The following is a 9886-nucleotide window of genomic DNA, read 5'->3' on the forward strand; positions in this document are numbered from 1 at the left end:
AAGCCATAAGAGGCAGAGAAGCAACGATTTGGGACCAAAATTTAGGTCACCGAAACTGAATGGAGCTTTTAAGGTCAAGCTTCCTTGACTCGAGATATGCAGGAGCATCTTTGTGCCACAACGACAATTATGCCGTTGCGCAAATATGGTTTATCAGAATGGTTTATGAGCACGCAACCACTCAAAAAAAAAAAAAGTATCGTAGTGCTATTTTATGCAGTCAAACCATAAGGAGCAGGATATTGTCCCGAATGACAAATGATGAGGCGACGATGACTGAAGCATAGCCTCCTCTATTGGGGTATCAGCACGAAGGAGAAATCCGCCACTTTTCTCCGCGGAGCGCGCATCACTTGAGAAGTGCGTCATCCCTTTTTGACGCCTCGCGGCACCGTTCTCCTTCGTGGCGGAGGCGCGGAGGCTTCGCACTGTTAGCACGAGAGCTCCGCAGGTGGGCGGCGGAGCCGAAGACGGAGTTTCCCGGGTTGCTGACGTCACGAAATCCGTCCGCGGAGTTCTCCTTCGTGTGGATACCCCTTTAACGGAGAAAGCCTGGCACATCGACGACGGACCATAGGGCACGCGGCCGCAGGAAAAGGGAGAGGAGAAGCGCGCGGAGCGGTGCCCAATATGGTAGCGCTGAGCAGAAAGGGCAGAGATAGTCTGCGAGCGCTTGGGTCATGGGCGGCCGCTCCCCGAACCACGTTTGTTTTCGTGTTTTCGTTGCCATCGGTTTCGTACTCCGGGAGCAACGCCTGCGGCGATTCGAAAGGAAGGTGGCAACAATGCACCATGCCGGTGGCGCCGGCGGTGTTGTCGGTGTGTCAGTGGAGTGCGCCGTCGTCGGACTATCGTGTCGTGGAGCGGAAGAACCAAACAGTTTTGACTAAGTAGTTTCGACGCCCAGGTGCCGAGGATGTATACAAGTAACAGCGCTACAGGACGAAAGTTCGGCGTGTTCCAGCGAGCACTGCGGCCAACTGCGACGGGAAACGAAGCTGCGTGCGCGCGTCGCGAAGACGAACGCTTTCAGGCAAGAGAGGGACAGTGTACGAACGTCGGATAAATATGTGATCAGTGGCAAAAGGCCACGAATTTACACTACCCGGAGACATGAGAAGAGCTTCCGAAGTACATATACTTCTGTACTTCCGAAGTACATATACTAAAATTGGAACGATAAAGAGAAGATTAGCATGGCCCCTGCGCAAGGATGACACGCAAAATCGTGAAGCGTTCCACATTTTTTTTTTAGGGGGATCGGTGGCCGAGTGGGCTGAAGCGCACACCCAGCTCGACGCGCGTGGAGCGAAAGCTCGCGCTGCAGAACCCAGGGATCCTGGGTTCGAGCCCCACCCCTGCCCGTTTCGATCTGGATGAGCATCGTACCGGCGTGCAATCGTGTATCACTACTGCGTGAGCACGTGAAAGACCCCAGGCTAGCGGTTGTACTGCACTGGCTAAATTGCTCATCTACAGCGTGTGACTCGTCGCAACTTTAATGGCAGACCAACTACACGCTGTATAAATATCCCCACAACCCAATTCAATTCAAGAGCTTCTTTGACCACCATCGGCAGTGGGTGGCATGGGCCGTTGTGGCTGCGTCGTGCGAGGCTGAGAAGCGATTGTGCATGAGGTGCGGGATTCGTTTTACAATTACAACTACGATGTTTACGTACCGCAAGCCTAGCACTGCCTTCGCTCGCACATAAGATCACACGAAGTATATCTTTGGCTTCGTTCAAACCTAAGGTGAAACGAAATATATGGCCCATGAATCGCCGCACACTCCAAGCACCAGATACCGACCTTTCCGGGCAGTTCGTCGAACCTCCAGCGCAAACGAAAGCGACGACCGGGACCGTAGCGGAGATGCGGACATGCGGACGCAGGGACGGCGAAGGGAAAGGGTGTGCGTTGAATTTCTCTTCTCCGCGATTCCAAAAAGAGAAGAGGAAAAAAAAAAATAGACTGTTTCTGCGTTTGGCCGCTCGCTCTTTTGTGGCGCTAGCAGACAAGCTTCCCTAGAGTGCCTTCATACACACGCGCGCTTTTGCTTGAGTGGTGACATCTCAGCCATTTTTCCGCCCAGTCGTTTCTTTATGCATTTTGAAGTGCGCGCAATCCGGTGTCAGTCAGCTCGAGCGCGTAGCTTTGGCTAACGCATAGACGCCATTTTACCGCCCAAGTCACGCACCGAGCGCTCGAGAGCGTCACGCGCTGACACATCCAGGGCAACAATGGATGTCTTCACCCTGAGACAGACAGACATGTAGGCACCCTAAGCTTCCCTAGGGTGCCTACATGTCTGTCTGTCTCAGGGTGAAGACATCCATTGTTGCACTGAATGTGCCAGCGCGTGACACTCTCGCGCACTCGGTGCGTGACTTGGGCGATAAAATGGCGTCTATGCATTAGCCAAAGCTGCACGCTCGAGCTGAGTAACACCGTATTGGGCGCACTTCAAAATGCATAAAAAAACGATTGGGCGTGAAAATGGCTGAGATGTCACCACTCAAGCAAAAGCGCGCGTGTGTATGAAGGCACTCTAAGCTTCCCTCTGCTCCGGATTCCCCGCCCCTCCTCTCCTACTTTCGGCGGCCACTTTTTTTCGCGACGTGCCAGGCTTTCTCCGTATAGAGGAGGTTATGACTGAAGAGACTAAACGTTTAATGGGGCGAAGTTGTGCCCAAAACAAAATAGAGAAAGGCTAGTGTCGCAAGAGTCGGTGTCGGCGAAACAGCAGGATCGAGCGCTGGTGCAACACTAGAGAGTTTTATACCTCGTTTCAGCTTCGGTCCGAGCGTGGCCGATGTTATTAGCCGAAGGGCCAATCAAACAGCGCAAAAAGCGCAGCGTCATGACGTGCTCTCTGCGCTTGATAGGACTAGCCGGCGGAGGAGCGCGCACAGAGGGACGGCGAATACCGGCTGGTCCTATCAACTTCGGAAAGCACGCCATGAGGTTGTGCTTCTTTCGCTGTTTGATTGGCCCTTCGGCTCATAACATTGGCTACGCTCGGACCGAAGCTGAAACGAAGTATAGTAGACCGTTTTCATCTTCCGCTCCGCTCTGAGGGTGCCAAACTGCGCATGCGTGGCCCGCTTGGCCGGAATGGAAAGTGGAGGTCCAAAAACGCGTTTTAGTAGAGCGTTTTTCTTCAGCGTAAGAGCGTTTTGAGCGGGTTCGAAAAATTTGCTTGCGTAGCCCCACAAGTGGACGTTTATAGTACTAGTAAGACCAAAAAACCTAAGCGTTAGTACCAAGAGCGTAAAAGGGAGCGTGATTGTAGAGGTAGTAAAAACGAAGGCGACAATAATAAACACAAAAGAGTAGGCACACACCTGAAGAAATATTAAGCTATAAAATATAAATACAATCGTTCCACCTTGTGTGCGAGTGAAGCCGAAGGTATAAGCATGAGCATGTTGCTCTAAACGGTACCTGCACTGCACGAGCGCGCGTGCTGGTCAAGGAGGCTGAAAGGCCGGCGCTCGCTCTTGTAGCTTCTGCTCCACTCGAATTAAAAATGAGACAGAGTTACTCAGTCGAAGTAGAAAAATGAAAGGAAAGGACGAAGTTTGCGCATTGCGAGTACATTCTTTTGCGAAGTACGAGTACAGCGTTGCTCAAGGCTAGCAAGGCATCAGCACGATGAATCCCCGCTGTTGTCAAGGAAGGAGACTTCTACTAACTAGATTAAGCTGGCGAGACATCGAATCTATGATTCGTATCCCTCGTGCCATCAAGCGCCGAAGCTTCCTTTCCGAACGCGGTTTGCTGGATATTTCCAACGTAGAAAAGAAACCCTTTAGGAAGCTATCCTGCTTAAAGAAGGACCTGGCAGTTCTGCGTGCGGGCCTCCAAATACCAGCACCCGACAGATCGGCGCAGGGTGTTGCCAATCTGGCGAGACGCTTTGCATGGTTCTTCCTCGACTGGCCTATCCCAACCGTCTGTTCGTACTTGTATGAGCGTTTGGACGGAACTTGTTGGTGTTCTTCAGTTCTGTGAACCTCATCGTGGGTCACATCAACGAGAGGTTCGGCCACCTGCTCGCTGACATGAACAAACATAGGTGGTTGACCCTGGCGAAACTAGAGCTGTGCTCACAGGTGAGACCCTGCATGGTTTGTGTAAATTTCGCGTTTCCATTGTTTCTAGCACAGCTGCTCTGTCTGGTAAAAAGTTACTTTTTTCTATACACCAAAGATGTACATGGGCAGTGTCAGGACAAGTCACGACGAGCGCGTTCGTAATCTATAAGTATTAGTAGGCCACTTTTGTGAGCCCTCTTTGCTCTACTTTACGCTCTGCGAGAAGCATCGTCCCCACCGCGCATGCGTCGCCCGCTCTGAGTTGGAGCGTATAGTTAGCGGAGTGAGCGTGCGCTCCGCTTCGCAAGTTGTAGAGCGGACTGCCCTCAGCGTCCTTAGCGTGATCGCTTAGATCCCAAGATGGCTGCACTTACTCAATACGCGTCGATGTTTTTGACCGTGACCTCAGCTTGAAAGAGGTCGAATCACGAACTAAAGCGTACGCCCCGCGCGTAAAAAGTAAACCATTCGATTTGAGTTCTATGTAACACAAAACAGCATAATCAAACGAAGCGAACGAGTATCACTTTGCAACCAGCCCGGCGTCGGTAAAGTCGTCGCGTTTTGTGGACGTCCTATGGCTATGCAGTCAGATGTACGGGTGCGCGTGCTTGAACGCCCATTATATCTGTGCATGCGCCCTCCTGTCGAAAATGCCACTGAAAGCTGACCACGAGCATAGCGCTCGCAAGCTGCACCAAAGAAACCATTCCTCTCAGCTTTATTTATTCACACTCGCTCACAATCTTTGAATTGTTTAACTTTCCTCAAAAAATGTTTGCATTAAATTTCCTTTGTAGATTTAGAAAATAATAGAAACTTGAATGCAGCCTTTTTAAAAGTGCAACCTATGGTGCCGCTAGTCTTCGAGGCCGCCTTATTTTGGCCAAGTGTATAGGGAGCAAGAGAGGTACGGTCATTGTTTGTCGCGGATGCGAGTCTAAATGTATTAGACACGAATGCTGCGTCAATACTGAATATGAAATGAGTTCTAGTCACAAGTCTCGCACTAAAAACGATGCCCAAAATATGGCGGCCGAATATGTTACCAGGTGGTGTTTTGAAAAGAGTTACCAATAACGGTCGAAAGAATATTCCACGTCAATTTTTTGTCTGGTGAAAACCAGACAGGCATAAACAATGCAAAATTTAGCAAACACAACCCTGGACTTCAAAGCAATAGTGGTAGATTAGAACAGTTTTCAGAAGTTTCGTTTTGAATTCTGGCGTAGCGGGCCTCGCATGCACAGTTTGACGGCCTCATACCTTAGCAGGATTAAGGAACAACTATATATATATGTATATTAATTTACGATACTGTCACAAATTCAGGCTTTTCTTGATTTTGTTTTTCATTTTTATTATCTTTTTTTTTTTTTTTTTTTCTCGGACCACTTTAAGTGTCGGTACGGTCCGGGAACGGGGAGTGCCGTGCCGCTTTTAATCTCCAGTTCGTCCCGTCGTATTATCCTTTCTACCTCCCCAACGGGTTTGCTCGTTTTCGGGGTAGGTATTTGTGGACGGGCGACTCAGATTAGGCTTCACCCCGGGGCAAAGTTAATTTGTGGCTTGGGCCTCGCGGACGGAGGGGTGCGTTTGCGGACTCTGGTGCCGATTTGACACGCGAAGGCGACGCCGGGATACAAAGATGTCTAAGCTGGCTGGCGCGCCTTTTGAAGGCGGCGACTGTCTTCAGTCTGGCGCCGGTCGTTGTTGTCGGGTTCTACGTATCGACGATAATTGATGTTTTGGACTCGTACGGGGGAAATGGATGGCCTGTATGTTTTCCCATTTGGGTCGGCGCCGGATACCTTTGCTTTTCTGGGAAGTGGACTGACCCGAAAGGCGGGAAAACGGGAGGTTGGTCGGTAGTCGAACCTATAAAAAGGGGTTCTGGAACAAAGGAGGTAGTCGAGCCCCGGAGCTGGCCGGGGGTGCTGCTCGACGCAGTCACTCCCTGCACGTGAGTTTTTGAACGTTTAATTTTTCGGCTTCTGCCCTGCCTGTCGGGCAAGTGTTTGAGTTGGTTGTGCTGAAGCGTGGGTGGATGTGTGGTGCGCGGTGTCGACCTCATCAAGCTTCTAACCGGACCGCCTGACTCCGAGACATCGTTCTTCGGCCGACATCTCCAGACAACGGACTGCTCTGGACTCAGCACCTACCGGAAAGCTAAGCTGTTTTTTGTTTGTTTTGTCTACTCCATCCTCCGGCTCTGAAGTACGAACTGTTGAACTTTGGGACATTTTTATACGTAGCGCTACTTCCTGTCGCGACTGTTTTGGGGGATTGTCCCTTTTGGGTAGCGGTAACGTTCGAGTTCCGTCTCGGTTTGCCCTTGTTTTTGGTTAGTGTTGGGATTTCGTCGCGGTTTTGTCGGCTCGATCCTGTTTTACGAGTGTCGTGACTTTTTTAGTATTAGTTTCTGGCCCGCGGGACCCCATTGCGTTTAACTGGAGCGAGGTTTGTGTAGAGTGCTCTTTTGCCGTCCGCGGCGTAGTATTTCACTTTATTAAATTTTTAATCTTTTGTTTGCTTATCCTCCCTGTGTCATCGTCTCTCTTTCCTGATTTTACACCTGGCGTGGACCTAGCGCTAGTCACCGGTCGAACTTAGCTCTTTTGTTTTTTTTCCGTAATTTCTCGTTTATCCTCAGAGTGGATCATTGCTTTATTTTTATTAATTTAACCACCCACTCCGTGAAAAACTGGCGTCCGCGACAGGACCGGTGGCATGGTGTAAGGTTGGGGAGACGACCCCACTGCGAAGGAAGGCCGCGAGGAAGAACGAGGGCGGGCGATTTGAGTAATCGTTTGTTTCTTGCTTTGAGTGTGAGAGTTATTGTGCTACCATGTCGCGAGTGGAATTAACCGCGCTTGGGAGAGAGCTGGGCTACGATGGGGTGGAACTGCGAAACTGGGTGAGAGATGAGATGGATCGAGAGGACGTGCGGCAAGCAAAGGCAAAAGAAATGATAGAGTTGAGGATTCGGCTGAAGGAAGTCGAAAATGCGAGCCCTACGAATGGGTCTGGGGCGAATCACGGCGCCGTGCTAACGAGTCCTCAACGCTGGATGGCGGCCTTTGATGAAAAGAAAGACGACTTAGACGCATATCTCCTTCGGTTCGAGCGTTTAGCCCTGGGACAACTCTGGCCTCGCGACCAATGGGCTACGATGCTGGCATTGTGTTTGAAGGGCGAGGCACTGTCGGTAATTTCCAGACTCACACCGGAAGAGTCCGTTGACTACGAGGGCGTGAAGAAGGCATTGATGAGACGGTTCCGTCTGACTGCAGAGGGATTTCGTGAAAAGTTTCGGAACGCCAAACCGGAAAACGGGGAAACGGGAGCACAGTTTGCAGCGCGCCTGGCGAGCCTATTCGACCGTTGGGTCGAACTTGCCGAGACGATGAAGGAGTACGACACTCTCCGGAACCTAGTACTCACCGAACAATTCATAAAGGGGTGCTCGCCGAAGCTTGCCATCTTCATCAAGGAGAGAGGATCAAAGACTCTGGACGACATGGCCGACTTGGCCGATCGGTTTCTGGAAGCACAAGGGGCCCAGTCTCTTGGGTTCAAGTCGGAAGAGAAGAGACCGAACCCTGATGCTCCACAATACGTCAACAAGAACCCTGCGGGAGAAGGACGGCCTCCCTTGAGATGCTTTCTCTGCAACCGCTTGGGACACCGGGCTGCTGACTGCCGAGAGAAAGGCCCGAAGACTCCCTCCTGCTGGAGATGTGGTCGGACAGGCCACACCGCAAATTCCTGCCAGGGAGGATCCCAAGATGGACCCCGGGGGCGATCTCAAGCTTCCTGCTGTGTGACTACTGAGAACGGCCAGATGAACGACGGGCTCAATCAGAACGGTTACGGGAAATTGAAGAACGAGGAGCGACTCCAGATCGTAAGTTCGATCATTGCGGTCGAAACGAAGCACTTGACGGATCGACTACCAGTACGAACGGGAAAAGCGGGAAAGCGAGTCGTCACGATCCTCCGCGACACCGGGTGCAACACCGTTGTCGTTCGGAGAAGCCTTATCTCAGACGAAGACCTCACAGGAACGTCTAAAGCAGTTTACCTGGTGGATGGAACGGTCAGGGTACTCCCCGAAGCCAGGCTGTCGATGTGCACTCCTTTCTTCAGCGGCGAAGTAACAGCACTCTGCATGGAGAGTCCAATATATGACATCATTCTGGGCAACATTCCCGGGGCTCTGGCAGCAGGAGAGTCCAATCCCGACTGGGATGTTGAAGCCGCTGATAACGGGATCACCACCGAAGACAACAACGGCAAGGAAGTCGAATCTACCATGAGTGCCGCCGTGGAAACCAGGCTTCAAAAGAAGAGCAGCCAGACGGCTGGACCTAAGCCACACAAGGTCCCGGAAATCCCGAATGAAACTGTCACTCCCGAAGCTCTGTTGGCAGAACAACGTAGGCACGAGGGCCTCCCGAGCTGTTTCCTGAACGAGGGCAAAGAAAATGACTGTCAAGAAGAAAAGACACCCTTGCGAGTTCTTTATGAAGAACGTAGATCTGGGGCACTCGACAGGGTTGTTTCACGGCAACCTCCTGACAAAGTACGAAGAGCGACAGACGGAGGGGGAGACCAATGTCTGCAACGTCGTAACTTAGGAAGAAGAGGATCGCGAACGGGATTTCTCCTTGCTGAGAATGGAAACAAGCGAGAGATCGAAAGACGTCGTGTTTGGGACGGGCCTTAGCGCTCAACAGAGGACGGACACTATTCTTTGCAGTTCGAGGCGCCATCGAACAGCAAGTTTAGTACACAAAGGGCGGGGAAACGTTGGAGCCGATTATTTAGGCCGGCTTTAAGTTTTCTTTTTGTCATTTTTAATTAATATTATTTTCATATTTGTAGAGTCCTGCTTACAGGGGCGTCGAAGCGCTCTCTCTGGTTCGTTTGTTTGTATGTTCTTTGCCGCCTGAAGACGTGTGTGTTTGTTTCTCCCTTTGCGTTTTGAGGCAGCTGTTTGGCTTCATGGTGTCTGAATTTGTGCTGTGTTTTGAATTTTCACGCGTGAAAAGTTCTTGAAGTGGGGAGTAGTGTCACAAATTCAGGCTTTTCTTGATTTTGTTTTTCATTTTTATTATCTTTTTTTTTTTTTTTTTTCTCGGACCACTTTAAGTGTCGGTACGGTCCGGGAACGGGGAGTGCCGTGCCGCTTTTAATCTCCAGTTCGTCCCGTCGTATTATCCTTTCTACCTCCCCAACGGGTTTGCTCGTTTTCGGGGTAGGTATTTGTGGACGGGCGACTCAGATTAGGCTTCACCCCGGGGCAAAGTTAATTTGTGGCTTGGGCCTCGCGGACGGAGGGGTGCGTTTGCGGACTCTGGTGCCGATTTGACACGCGAAGGCGACGCCGGGATACAAAGATGTCTAAGCTGGCTGGCGCGCCTTTTGAAGGCGGCGACTGTCTTCAGTCTGGCGCCGGTCGTTGTTGTCGGGTTCTACGTATCGACGATAATTGATGTTTTGGACTCGTACGGGGGAAATGGATGGCCTGTATGTTTTCCCATTTGGGTCGGCGCCGGATACCTTTGCTTTTCTGGGAAGTGGACTGACCCGAAAGGCGGGAAAACGGGAGGTTGGTCGGTAGTCGAACCTATAAAAAGGGGTTCTGGAACAAAGGAGGTAGTCGAGCCCCGGAGCTGGCCGGGGGTGCTGCTCGACGCAGTCACTCCCTGCACGTGAGTTTTTGAACGTTTAATTTTTCGGCTTCTGCCCTGCCTGTCGGGCAAGTGTTTGAGTTGGTTGTG

At 51.2% G+C, this 9886-nt stretch overlaps 1 non-coding gene across 1 annotated transcript; it reads left to right on the forward strand.

Moving 5' to 3' along the window:
- The first annotated feature begins 1145 nt into the window (after positions 1 to 1145).
- LOC115326768 lies at positions 1146 to 1248 on the forward strand. The gene has a single exon (XR_003919661.2). It is a non-coding gene; the product is annotated as a U6 spliceosomal RNA (small nuclear RNA).
- Positions 1249 to 9886: the final 8638 nt, after the last annotated feature.

The sequence above is a fragment of the Ixodes scapularis genome, unplaced genomic scaffold, assembly GCF_016920785.2.
Source record: "Ixodes scapularis isolate PalLabHiFi unplaced genomic scaffold, ASM1692078v2 PGA_scaffold8__174_contigs__length_109621045, whole genome shotgun sequence".
Lineage (NCBI taxonomy): Eukaryota > Metazoa > Arthropoda > Arachnida > Ixodida > Ixodidae > Ixodes > Ixodes scapularis.